Source organism: Eptatretus burgeri, chromosome 2 (genome assembly GCF_056783735.1).
Source record: "Eptatretus burgeri isolate ZD-2024b chromosome 2, Ebu_testis_v1, whole genome shotgun sequence".
Classification (NCBI taxonomy): Eukaryota; Metazoa; Chordata; class Myxini; order Myxiniformes; family Myxinidae; genus Eptatretus; species Eptatretus burgeri.
This window is the reverse complement of record NC_140962.1, coordinates 115282670-115297669: the sequence shown is the minus strand read 5'-3', so window position 1 is coordinate 115297669 and position 15000 is coordinate 115282670. Positions and strand designations below refer to the sequence as shown.

General features: G+C 34.9%; 1 protein-coding gene across 3 annotated transcripts in view; it reads left to right on the top strand.

Annotated features, from left to right (window-relative positions):
- Positions 1–15000, top strand: part of LOC147032883 (coiled-coil and C2 domain-containing protein 1A-like) — a 121993-nt gene that overhangs the window by 85746 nt on the left and 21247 nt on the right. The window lies entirely within an intron of this gene.

The window sequence follows — 15000 nt, the reverse complement described above, 5'->3', positions numbered from 1 at the left end:
GGTCTTCGTCTCCTGTCTTGAATGGGTTGAAGCAGACATCACTACAAACACAAGTGCAGTACACAGTGCATGATATCTTTCCATGGTGACAGCTGCAACGTTCAGTGCCACACGCCTTCACCGCCACCTTACAGCTGCACCGCACTACATCCATAAGATCTTGGGGTCCTGGGGGCTGATCGGAGGTTGCTGGTACTGGGGTGCCATCTTTTATTTCCCACCCATACTTCGTGATGTCAAGTTCAGATGGAGCCTGCTGGTCAGCAGATTTTGCGAGTATGGTCTGCATCCCTGGCTTAGCGCGGCCATACTCCAGCATACCTGCAGGATGAGGTTGCTGGAATTCATGTCAGAGGACATGGGTAGTGCATCGACCATTTGGTGTGAATACCTGGAGATTGAAGTTGTCAAACTACGCGAAGATGACGCCGATGGTTCGACACAACCCCATGAACTGGTGGAGAACCTGTGCATTGTCACCTCGTGGACGAGCGGCCGATTTTCGGAATCTCAGGGCCTCATCGTATGAGGTCGTGAAGCCATGCTCATGAAGGAGTTTGAGAAGTTCGGAACTGCCATGCCCGTGCAACAGTTTGACGGCCAGTCCTCATGTTGTCTGATTACTGGTACCTGTAAAGTGACTCTGAATTGACTGGCTCAGGCTCAGAGATTTATTGGTCACTTTACCACCGGAGACCAGGTCCGAAACAAACTTCAACAAACTTTGGCTGGTCACCTTGATTGTGTTGACCTGTGTAAACTCTGATAGGTCATAATTGGCACTGTTGTACTTGACCGACCGTGCCTCATGCTTGATCTGCTTCACCACGGAAGCAATGCTCCTCTCATCCGTATCGTCTACCTTAACTATCTTGAGACTTTTAGCAACGAACTCACGGAAACCAACAATGGTAGCACAGCCATCTACCCGAACAACAATAACATCCTTACTCATGCAGTCAGTCAACTTGCTAAACATGTCACATCAAGCGAGCTTGCCACCTAGATCCAAGTACAGGGAATGCAGTTCAACACTATTCCATATTCTGGACCTGTCTCGGTTCATGTACTCGATGACTTCCTTCAGAGCATTTTCATCTGCACTACCAGTTGGCAAATCAGCATATGTGGGGACTTTCGTGAAACTGTTACAGCAGCGGACGTGGTACTTGCACTCAGCAGAAGGTAGATCAGAAACAAAAGCAAGGTGCAACTTGACCCTTCTCGCGACATCATCATTACACTAATCAGCAACATCAAGGAGCATATCTTTCATAGTTGGGAGTGGGTTACGTTCTGTGTCAAAAGGTTCTTCGGTCATACACTCACGAACACGGTCCCATCTTTCTGGGTGTCTATCATCAATGGGTAAACATTCCTCGCTACACAACATACAATCATGTTTGTACTCTAAACACACCTTTGTCAGCTACCTTAGTATGAGACCTTGTAGTTGTCCTCACACCATCATCTTCAGCCTTTCTTTTCTGAGACTTTCTCACTCCCTCAATTTTCTCTTTTGATGTATAACTACAGTCGCAACCTTTGTGGCAGGCTATGCCTGCCGCATCTCCACCAACATCAATAATGTTCTGTAGCTTAGCCTGCAGGTCCCCATCACCACGGGATTTGGCGCACGAGATGAGCTTCTTGATCCCGATCTCAGTGAATTTCGTTTCTACTCCGCCTCCGTGACACACCAGGAGAAGACACCTTGAGTCAGCCATCATACGTTTCTCTGAAAAGAAGAAGAGGTGAGATTAGAATCAATGGGATTGTTCATCAACTATCGAGTCGGAGTGATCTGCAGTTGATGCAGGGTCAAAAAGTTTTAAACCCCTCAATAGTCGAAAAATGACATTGAACTTGACCTTTGACCCTGAATTTGACCCCGAACCACATAACTGACCTCAGAAATCGATTCCTCACCTCAAAATTATACGGAAAAATGTATCAAACATGATTGTAGGTTGATTGGTTGAAAAGTTATTTTCCACCTCCGTCCGCGGTGACCATCTTGGATTTATGCAAATTATCGGAGTTCCCCAAGGTTGCCACTCCGGCAACCAAGCTAATTTTTTTTCTATCGACCCATGCGAGTACGAAACCATCAAAAAACAATACACTTCTCGCAACAACAAGGTACTCAACCTGGCAACTGGACTATCATGTACTGTGATTATTTTCCATTGTACATTCCTTTTTTTTGTTGCATATTATTCATCTGGATCACTTTTAAACTCCTTCTTTTCAATTCGGATCTTTTGTTGATGACAATACAAGTCTGTATTTGTTGTTGAACCTCATTCGAACATTATTGCAAGTTTATTTTTCCAACAAAGTTAAAAATCCAGGGGATTCTGCAACCTCATGGGCAAACAATTGACAGAAGTTTTTGACAGCGAGTGGAAGCATTAGAGTACACTGACTTGTGCATTGTTTGAAACTGACACTGATGATCACATTGTTGGACCAAGGTAGGCATATATTTATATTATTGGAAATAATTATCGTAACAGAGGAAAAGCTGCGGCTATAAAATCCAAATGTCACGTGATAGAATAGTATCTCGTGTAAAAAATGAAATGCTCCATTCACCTTCAGCATATTTATATTTATTTATATCTATATATATTTATATAAGTCGGTGATATATGGGGCTTCTGAGGCAACCATTAAAATGAATGTGGGAAAAGGGAAAAACTTTCTGACTCAAACCCCAAAAGCTCTAAAATAGGAAACTGATTTTCTCCCCCTCCTATACAAGCAAATGTAAAATTGAGACTGACTCAAGCCCCAAAAGTCTAAAATAGGAGACTGATTTTCTCCCCCTTTCATACAAGCTAATGTAAAATTGAGACTTACTGATTAAAGCACTTCTTTCATTTCATATTTTCATTCCACTCAAAGAGCGAATCAATGAATATTTGTCCATGTTCTACTTTAGGGAATAAATTAATTTTTCTATTATATTCATCACCATCGAGTATATTCACAAAGATTACTTTGGAACTTGGCTCTTGGTTTATGTGTCTTTGTTGAGCAGAGATGAAATGATAAATTTCTCTCAATGCTCTTGTTTGACCACCTCCTGAGCCACATATCATTTTGAGATTGTAGTAAATTGTTTTTCCATTGTTCAATTGATAACCATCAACGTTTTCAGTCCATTCAAGGATATTTATTTTTTTCTTTACATCCTCCAACTTATTTGTAATTAAATTTATCCGCTTATTTGTTTTATCTACTTTTACTCCGGTTATTTCTTCAATAAGACTTATTTGATATTTCTCACATTCTTTATGTTTTCGATTTAAATATCAAGGCTGATTACATCTCCACTCTTTGGTTTGGTTATTGCTTGATTCTATCATTTATAAATCAGTAAAAAGACAGCGGTAGCCTGTTAAAATTCCCAACCCAATATCTTAACACTGATACTTAAAACCATAAGGGAGACTATTGATTCCATTCTCTAAAATATATCTTTTATCATCAAAAGCTCCTAATGCTTTCTTATTTATCTCTTCTGTATATGATTGATGTTTATAACTTCTTATTGTATTCATTTTCCTGTACTCTTCCGTCTTTAAGGTTAAACATTGTAATAATGTTTCAAGTTTATTGTTTCCTTGATTATATTTTTCTTTATTCCCTTTAACTTCTTATCACACCTTTCAATGTTATTATTATCAATATACGTAAAAGCGTAAGATTTTGATCTCAATCCTATAAATTCACTCATGACCTTCTCACCCAATTTATCTTTAAACTTACCAATAACCTTTTTATTCTTTGATGAAAACAACACATCACCTGACTTATAATTACTTGTGTATATATATATATATATATATATATATATATATATATATATATATATATATATATATATATATATATATATATATATATATATATATATTATCAATCATATCCTCATATACATCACTTGTCTTAATTTCTAATATAAAACTATCTGTATCCATATATAACAATGACACATTATCCTTATACATTGATTTTAAATTATTATAGTAATAGTCATACATTAACGACTTTGAAAAGTCAAGAATTGATATTCCAATATAAATAGGTTTATCCATTTCAATACTCTCTTTTTTCAAATGAATAGTACAAAAGTTCTCTGAAAACACCTCCGCTCGTTCAAAACTTGGTCTATTAATTAACTTTGAAGCCTGTTTCCAAGATGGAGCAAGTCTTATGTTTTGTCGATTCCTAACATTTTCCATAGACTTTCCAAATTCAGCATTATTCATTAATTTATAAAAGTCCTTCTCAAAATCTGTTTTTGCTTCTGTTCTCCTTTTTGTATTAAAATCAATTTACTTCTTAAACCAATGACTTTGTTTAAATTTCAAAATCCGATGAATTTTCCTCACTCTCAACCCAGCAGATAAATATTGTCTCAAGTTCCATTGATGCAAAACATAACTTTCTTTATCATTTAATGTAGCAAGTAGTTTTTCTGGAGATTTAGCTTTTATATTGAATGACTGTTGGTAATCACTTAACCATTCTTTTCTTGAACTTTCTTTATCAGGGCATAAGGTAGGTCTTTATGTTTGTGATGAAGTTCTTCTGGATATTTTAAATCAATCTCAAAATAATATCCAACTTCAGCTTCATCCAATTCTTTTTGAGAGGAGACAACAATGTCTTGTAAAACTTTTTCACAATGTTTTTCTTTAATTCATTTAAGTTTTCCATGAGGTAAAGATTGAGACATAGCCCACCCATACAAATTGTTAGCATCATAATACATCAGGTAAGAGTTGTCCTCATTATTATTATAATCAGGAAGATATTTGTTATTTGCTTTGGCATATCTCTTGGAACATACTTGAGATATTCCTCCTCTTTTAGCCTTCTCTATCATTAAAAGCATATCTATATCACTGATTAATTCCAAATTTTGTTTCGTCATTTTTAACATAGCACTCCAAGCCAAACCCGGGATTGTGTAATAGTGAACAGGGTCTAATCCATAAGAATTTTTATTATGACAGATTGTTCTAAAAGTTTCAAACACATCAACCAACTAGAACGGGCACTCATAGAGCGCATACCTTCGCCGCCACTACTTTTTTGTTCTTGGTATGAGTGTGGGGAACTGGTTTCATATGAATGGTCTTATGACACAAACCACATATCTATAATGTCATGACCCCCCCCCCCGACTTTCGGTGGCTACGGACTAAACAACAATCAACTCGCGTCGTTTTGGCGAGTTTTCACTCGCAAGCTCGGTGAATACAATGTTTCAACAAGAGAAGGTAATCTCGTTTGATGATCCAATCACAAGATGCTGGTTTCATGCAAATCGAATAAGAATTGACTGAGTTATGCCGAAAACCGCATATTTTTCAAGGCTGTGACCCCCCCCGACATTTTACCCCAACCGGTGACATGTGTTATGACGTCATTGTGTCACAAGATTGGGCATTAAATTCTGAACATTTTGGTGCTGGGTTCATGTAAAGCGGACAAGAATTGACCGCGTTATGACAAAAACCGCATATTTTTCAAGGTCGTGACCCCCCTGACCTTTGACCCCTAACCGGTAACAAGAGTATGGGCGTCATTGTGTCATATTGCATACCACAAGATGAGGCGTTGAATTCTGAACATTTTGGCGTTAGTTGCATGCAAATTGAATAAAAATTGACCGTGTTATCGTAAAAAGACGATTTTGACCTTTTCGTGACCTTGACCTTGAACTTTGACCCGCACGATCCCAAAATCTAATCGAATGCTTCCTGGCTAATAACCAATCATCCCACCAAATTTCATGCAATTCGGTTTAATACTTTTTGAGTTATACGAATCACAAGATTACAAATAAATAAATAAATAAATAAATAAATACACGCCGACCAAAACATAACCTTTCGCAGAATGCGAAGGTAATAACAACACATCAGTTTTAAGATTCAAATCATGATATTCTCCAAGATTCTTTATTTTAAACTTCTCCCAAACCTTTTTAGCTTGTGTATAATCTCTATCGGAAATATGAGTTTTATTTAACTTACCAAAGAAACTTTCCCTTGAAGGAAGTTGTGTTTCTTTAAACTTTTCAAATTAATCCATATAGTCATATGGATATATTCCCTTTTGTGATAAGAGATCAATCTCTTCTTGATTTGAGAAATGTGATTTAAGAGTCGGAAAGTTTTTAATATTTGATGCTAACTTAAATAATGAACTTGCCATAAACTTGTTTGTGTCAAGAATTCTGATATGGGTTATGGGGGATGTATGAATTGTTTTTGTGAATGAGATGTATTTTTGATCTGTGTTAGGAATGGCAGAAATATCTCCAGATGTCTTTTAAAGTTCATTTATAAATAGATGTGTGTCATTGTGAGCGTTGTTGTGAAGAAAGACAGGAATAAAGTTTGGGGGCTTGCAATTAAGATTACAACGGGAATGAGCTAGACCTCCATATTTATCAGTAAGATGACAGTGATCCCTAACCTGACCTCTCCCTCAATTTTCTCCTCACAAATATGACAGATACTGTTTTTTTTAAATTCCTTTTTCTCTCCCTTTGTTAATGACATTGGTTTATAGGTTTTAACTATTATTTCTCTTAGTCTTATACAGTCTTTTTCCAATCGTCTTACAAACTCCTCTGAGGCATCTTCTCCTTTATAAAGTTATAACTTGTATTTATCACCAACAGATGATTTGATATAATAACAGAAACCACAAGGAGTATGTTTTTGATATTTATTTGTGGATGATTTATTTGGATTTGGAGAAACAGTATCTATCTTTTCAACGATACTTTCAAAATCAGCATATATCACAAACATGTTTTATAGATTTGTTAAAATCTTTGAATGATATGTTTGAACCTGCTTTTGGTAAATTGATGACAGTTGATTTATGATTACTACAATATTTTGAATATTGATTTAATCGTTCTTTTCTATGAAAGGAGTTGAGACGTCTCTTACAAGGATACGTTTTGCATTTTCTCTTGTATAGTTGTGATTTGGTTAATCTTGATAAATTTTTGATGAAAGCATAATGTGATTTTTCTTTTAAAGTAAAGTAGAGAAGGTCAATGTGTTTCATCATTTTTATCGTTGTTTGAATTTTTTAATAACTGAACTTTGTTTGTATCCTTTAATCCATATACATTAACAGATAGATTATTCCCCTGTGTCGTAAGAGGCGACCAGGGTTGCGTCAGGAAGGGCATCCGGCGTAAAACGTGCCAAATCACTATGCGGATCATACGGATGATCCGCTGTGGCAACCCCTAATGGGAGCAGCCGAAAGAAGAAGAAGAGAAGATTAACAGATAGATTATTAATTTTCTCAAATTTAGGAATATCTCTCAATGACAATGGAAACTTTAAATCTTTAACATTTAATGTATTCTCGTATTTCTTATAATGTTCAACCCTTTCAGGATTCCAGCGTCGAGGATGTAAGTGAGCAAGAACAGACCATAGAAAACATTTATTATCTTTGTTTTGAATATAAACAACCGCTTTCTTAAGTTTTATCTCTTTTGGTAAATCAATATAAGAAGCTTGAAGAGGATCTGACTTTAAGATGTGTATATCTAAAAAGATTATTTTTGTAATAGTATATCCACTACCGACTACAGTGTTATCAACATCTTGTTCTTGTCTCTGGAGTTCATCGTTGACATCACATCTTACAAAATCTTGAAATGATGAGATAAAGTGAGGGTTTGTCCTCACATAGGGAGTAGTTTCATCGCCTTGTCTTACCATATTCAATTTTACTCCCATATAAAATTTAAAAGTTTTCATTTCACTTAATGTGTTTTTAATTATAGTTTCAATAGTTTGTTTAACCATATCAACAGCTTCCATGATTGAAGATGGTCCAGGGTCTTGAAAGCGAAACAATCTTATTTTTATATGCCCTTTAAATGCCCCATCAGTGTTTTCAATGGAGAATTTAGTGGCACCTTCTCTTTCTTCATTGTTCTTTTGTTTGTGTGATTGAAGGTGTTTATTATAATTTTTTTTAAAGAATATCATTATCACATCTATCACAATGTTTTGTTTCTTGGTCAAGTGGTGATATTTGTCTGAAATGATTGAATGTGTGTTTGTTGGTTTGAAGGTGTTTCTTATAACATTTATATTCATGATTACAAACATCACAGTACGTTGTATTCACCATATTTATACAACAAAACTTTGCTTAAAATAAAATTTTCTTGATGAAAATTCCGTTTAATGCATCGGTGAATCTGTGCGTAAAACCATTTTATCCTCCAACTTTTTTCACTGAATAAATACAATGTATCAAGACAAAAAAGACAAGTTTCAATCAATCTCTTCATTTGTAAAATATACTGAGAAATATGTCAAGGATGTAAAATTGAATAAAGATAAATATAACAACTATTGGATAAAAACAATTATGGTGAATAATATGAGTTCTTCAATTTCCTTCAGTGGAAGGGCTTTTGGTATATCTGGAAGAACATCAATTAAAGTAGCTCTAACAAAAGTTTCTCCTTTCCTTCTGGCAATATATTCAAAACTAGAAAAAGCAATGAAACAGGAAAAAGTATCAAAAAAGAAAAACCTTATGGATGAAGCTTGAGAAAGAAAAGATAAGACTATCTGTAATATGCAAGGAGAAATTTGTATTTTTTTCAACAACCCTAAAGATGTAAATCCTGATGAAATAAAGGCTGCTAATATATCAGGTGAAATGACATTTCGTTCAATAGCAGTTAAGGATCATTTTAAAATTACCTTTAATGTAAAAAATTTAGTAGTTGAATCTGTTAATTAAAAAAGTATATAGATATAGATGGTAACGTTTTTTTCTACTCATTAAATATTAGTCATTATTCAACTGAAGATTTTGAAGATTATGAGAGTGATGATAGTATCTCTGTTGGAACAGAAGACAGTTATGATACCGAGAGTTTGTGTTCAAACTCTCGGTATCATAACAAAATGAGTTTTGTTATGATACCGAGTTATGTATCATATGTTATGATACCGATATGAAAGGAGTTTTATAGATGATTGTGAAAGCACCAATGAAAGTACCGAAGATGTGACCGAAGATGAATTTTAGTTTAAGCAAAGTTTTGCTTTATAAATATGAATAGTATACTAGATCCTGAGCCCCTTGAATTCCCTGATTCTCCATATGACAAATTTGAGAATTGTCCTGCGTGTGATAGAGTAGGATTAAACAGAGTCAAAAGCCAATAAACAATGTATATTCTGTGATTATCTTCCAATTCATGAAAATGAAAAATATAAAAAGGAATATAATTCTTATAGATTTACACCAAAAATGAATTACTTTACAAGATTGATCGAGAAATGAATGTAAAGTATGAGGGTGATAACACACCTTTCCTTACAATGAAAGAAACTGAACGTATTAGAGAAATGTTCAAAGGATTGTTGTGATATATTATTCACGATTGCCATTTTCAGGGAAATATCAACACAAGATATTGTATAAATATAATAATGGATTATCTTGAAATTAAACCCGAACTTAGGATAAAATATCGAGTTTCTGAAAAAGCCAATATTAAATCAAATAACCTGTTTTCCAAATATATAAATGAATGATTTTTTACCCATTTGGGAAAATAAGATAAAATTTAACAACCATAAAAAATCTTCCAAATTCATTAAGATGTCTCATTGTTGGTTCAAGCAGGTTGTGGAAACCTGCTTACTTTTATAGATGCTCCTTACTCCCAACTTTTTGGATGATGATAATTTAATAATTTTCACAAAGTCAAGTATTCAACCTGAGTATCAACAACTCTCACAAGGTTTTAATACTGGTCTTCAAAAAGAAGATATTATCGGTTTATTTAAACTTCAAATCAAACGAAATGATTACATCATTGAAGATATAATACAACTATTTTGTGATACACAGAGATATAAAAAGATATCAAAACCGATAACTTGTATTCTTTGTGATAATATGGATGATATATCTTCTCCCCAAGATTTGGATAAATCAAAAAAGAACCTCGTTATCTTTGATGATTGTGTTAATGAGAGAAACCAAACGGTAATGGATAACAACGACACAAGAGGGAGACATTCTTCTGTAATTGTATTTATCTAAGTCAATCATACTTTCAACTCCCACGTTGCTCAATAATAAACAATGCTAATACTTTTATTTTATTCAAGTTAAATTCAATAGATATAAACAATTTTTGGAGAGACAATTGTTCTACATTATGTAGTAAAAAGGAATTTGGGGATTATATGAAGCACACGACTGAAAAATATAAATATATTGTTGTGAAACAAGATGAGATATTAAGGGATATATATTTTATTTTATAAACAATGACATATATAAATGACAACTATTATTATAAATCTTGTGGGTAAATCTGCTTCTGGAAAAAAACTTTCATAAATCAAAGTTCTTGTATAGTACAAATGAGAATATTTTAAATTTGCTTAAAAAACACCCCGTGATATGCATTGTATCAACAACTAGAGCAATAAGACCTGGAGAAGTAGAAGGTGAAGATTTTTTTTACTATATTTCAGTGGAGGAACATATGCGATTGAGGAATGAAGGTCAAATATTTGAGGAGGTTTCTCTTGGTACAACAAAATATTCACATTGTAAGAGTGAGTTAAAGAAACTAAAATCTGGTGGTCTTGGGATTATTTGAAACTAATCCAGAAGGAATGAGACAAATTATTAAACATCTGAGTAGTAATGGGGTTTCAGATTTTATCATTTGGTTTTGTTGTTGATGAAGAAACTCAACGCAAACGTATGAAAAGCAGAGATACAAGTATTAGTGAAGAAGAAATTACAACTTATTAATGTTAATAAAGGATTTGATGAAATATTTAAAGAACAGGATTTATTTGAACACATCTACTTTAATGATGAAGAAAAGGAAAATTTCCCTGTTGATCTTTACAATTCATGAAATGATATTTTCCAACAAATAAATGGATGTGAAAGAAAGAGCAAGAAGATTTAAGGAACATCAAGAGTTGGTTTCAAAAGTTGTAAAACAACAGGAAGACATATAGAAGAAACGCAGACAGAAACTAACGGGTGAAGAAGCATTTGAAAGAAAACAAGATACATTTTTAAACCACTTTTAAAAACTTCCCAAGAAAAAATTACAGATGCTTCCACAGTTGCCACAATAGAATATACTCCGAAAACCTTCAAATATTAAAATATTTCAGTCAAATGAGGGAGGAAGAATTCGGGCATACAGGAGAATTAGAATATGATGATAAAGGATTATTTCAGCAACTGGAAGAGATCAATTAACCCCCCAGATTATATTGTGAATGCTCTTCAAAACAATGAATATTCAACAGAATCAAAAACCATAGCAGGTCTCATTCCAACAGAACAACCAGCAATATTTCATCTTGCTGAAGAAAAGGTATTGCTATTTAATGATGAATTAAGGTTCTTGAGTTTTGCTCAACCCCCTGTTAAATTAACCCCCAGATTAATGTTTCTTCTCACAAAAGATGGAAGACATGGTTCAACTGAGGGATGAATCAAAGTATTTTGAGAAACCATTGGATATGAAAAATAATGATGATAGAGTATATATTGATCTGTTGGACTCTCTTAATTATAGGGTTAGTCTATCTGGTAAAAGTAGGAAGAATGAGAAGGAGAAACACATTATTCAGGCTTTAAGTATCCTTGGTTCAGGTGTTAGTTTTCTTCCAAATGACCCATCACAATTAGTTAACAGACTGTTATTGTTGTTAGGTATTAAGAAGGCTGGAAATAACAATTGTTTTAATGAAGCATCAGCCATTTTAGACCAGTTGATGAACATGAAAATAATTAATAAATGTCAATCCAAAGACATTCTATCTCATCAAATAAGATGAGAAGCACAATCCTTAGTTTTAATTTCACAACAAGCGACGACACATCTTCATTCCCACACCCACTACAACTTGACCCAACAAAAGAATATGAGGTGTCTTTATTGTCCATGGAAACTTATAATACCTTATTTAATATCACTGAGAAAAATGACAAGTTTAGTTATAATCCGGGAAGTGGATACAAAATGATAACAGTTTCACCTCGAGCATATGAGTTTTCTCAAATATCTTCCGAAATTGCTCATCTTATGAAAGAACAGGGTGATGAACCAAAAATATTGTAACAGATATTCAAAAACAAACTTCAAAATCAACGATTAAACTTAAAAATAACTACAAGATTGATTTCACAATTGATAATAATTCATGTAGAGAGTTATTGGGTTTCTCCTCAAAAAAGATTGAAACTAATGGGACGTTTTACAGTGATAATGTCATTCAAATATCCTCAGGCATAAATTCGGTATTAATTCACTGTGATTTGATTGATGGCGCTTATAATGATGGAATAAGAACAAGTATAATATTTTCATTCAGTGCATACTCAACCCCAATTGGTTAAAAATTCAATATGGAACCCAAAAATCTGGTTTATCTACCTGTGTCAGGAAAAACCATATACAGAGTACATTTTAGGATAACCGACCAAGATAATCGCATGATTTCTTTTCATGGAGAAATTATATCCATCAGAATTCACCTACGTGAACTTTTCCAATAAATAAATACGACTAGCATAACCCGCGCTCTGCGCGACATGTTGGGGTGGGTGTGTTTGAGAAAGGAACTGATGCAGAGTATCAGTAGTAATTTTACTTTACTGCAGTAAGTGGAATACGATTTCACTGTTTCAGAACCATTTTATTTACTTTTTTTTTGTACCATGCACCTCATATGGTCTTTGAGATCATGTAAGCCGAATATCACGTTACTCGAGCGCAGAACAAAGTCAAAGATAGCGTGACACGAAACCAGAAACTCGGAAATAATATATAAGATGGTTATTGTGAGGAAACACGAGTTGGGAAAATATAAAATAATTACAGAGGATGGGTTGTTCCTTTCCCCATACTACAAGGGTGAAGGTATGTATCTTAGTAGAGGATACTATAAACCTAAGAGACAAAGGGGTGTCGGACATCAATTTTTAAAAAAAGGAGATGGTATAATTGATACTCCAATGGGTATAGGTTCAACTATTCTTCAACATAAAGACCTAATTGGTTCAACTGCTTCTGCTGTGGGAAATGTAGCGGTTGCTATAAAGACTATAAAAGATGCCAAAAAGGAATCTCATAAATTACAAGCAATAAAATAAATTAAGAAAGGCAAAACTCAGTTGTCTCCCCAAGAACGACAGAAAATAATTCAAATACTTGGGTCAGGGTTTCAAAAGTTTTAACATCTTTTTTCCTAAATAAGTACAAGTATGGAAGCAATTGATAATATCTATGATTTGGATGATACCATTGTCATCTCAAACTCTACTAACAAAGAAGACTACTTCAAGGTAAATGCAATAACTGGAACAGACTGGAATGCAAATGGAATAAAGAGTTTTGAAATAAATAATCAACAAACTTATTTGAATCTAACCAAAAGTATCTTGTGCAAATTTACATTTACTAAGGCTGCGAATACCTCGCACTAAGGCTGCGAATATTTCTTTCCGAAACGAATAAATGTCTTCAAGAAAGTCATTCATTTTTATCCACTTGTCATGAAATTAAAAAAAAAATTCATTTTCAACATCAGCTATCAACAATGTTCTGATTGGGGACATCCTGTTCGAAAAAAGACACTAATTATTGGTTGTATAGTGATTTAATTCTGCTTTAAACAACAAATAATGAATTGGGTTGAGATCTCACCTGTCATCTTGTGAAAACGATTGATCTGCAAGGTTGTAGTAAGAAGCTGAACGCTCCATTTACGAACGGCACACAAGTTGGTTTAAATAAGGAACTTGATGACGTAATGGGAGATTTCACAACAATGGTTTTTCCAGGGTGTGTTCCCACATAGGAAATGACTTCGGAATTTTTTGGCTTGGTTCGGGCGAGGCAGCTTGGCTGACTACAAAATGACTCATTTTAACACAAAAATGAAACAGCTTGCTTTAAATGATTTTGATAAAACCTACATTTAAAAGCTGTTTTTCAACTAAACTTTGTTCTGTTAGTGTTCTGATGATTTAAAATATAACCACGAGAGACATGGGCACAGAATACTTCCTCATTTTCACGGCACGACTGTGCTCTTAAAAACACTTCCCCATTTTACAAAACTAACCCTAACAGCTCTTTCTTTCGTGCTTGAAGAGATAAAGTGAATATAATAGGAATTATTTATATGTATTCTTCTTCTTCTTCTTCTCTCGGCTCGCTCCCGTTAGGGGTCGCCACAGCGGATCTACCGTCTCCATTTCGCTCTATCCTCCACATATTCCATTGACACTCCAACCACCCGCATGTCCGCCCTCACCGCATCCATGAACCTCTTCTTTGGCCTTCCTCTTCTCCTCCTGCCTGGCGGCTCCATCTTCAACATCCTTCTCCCGATATACTCCGCTTCCCTCCTGAGCACATATCCAAACCATCTCAATCTCGCCTCTCTCACTTTGTCTCCAAACCGTCCTACCTGCGCTGTCCCTCTAATATACTCATTCCTTATCCTGTCCATCCTCATCACTCCCAACGAGAATCGCAGCATCTTTAACTCTGCCACCTCCAGCTCCGCTTCCTGTCTTTTTGTTAGCGCCACCGCCTCCAAACCATACAACATAGCTGGTCTAACCACCGTCTTATATCCTTTCCCCTTCACTCTTGCAGCTACCCTTCTGTCACAAATCACTCCTGCAACTCTTCTCCACCCACTCCATCCTGCCTACACTCTCTTTTTCACTTCTCTCCCACACTCTCCATTACTTTGGACAGTTGATCCCAAGTATTTAAACCCATCCACCTTCCCCACCTCAACTCCTTGCAACCGCACCATACCACCACCCTCCCTCTCATTTACGCACATATACTCCGTCTTACTCCGACTGACTATCATTCCGCTTCTCTCCAGTGCAAACCTCCACCTC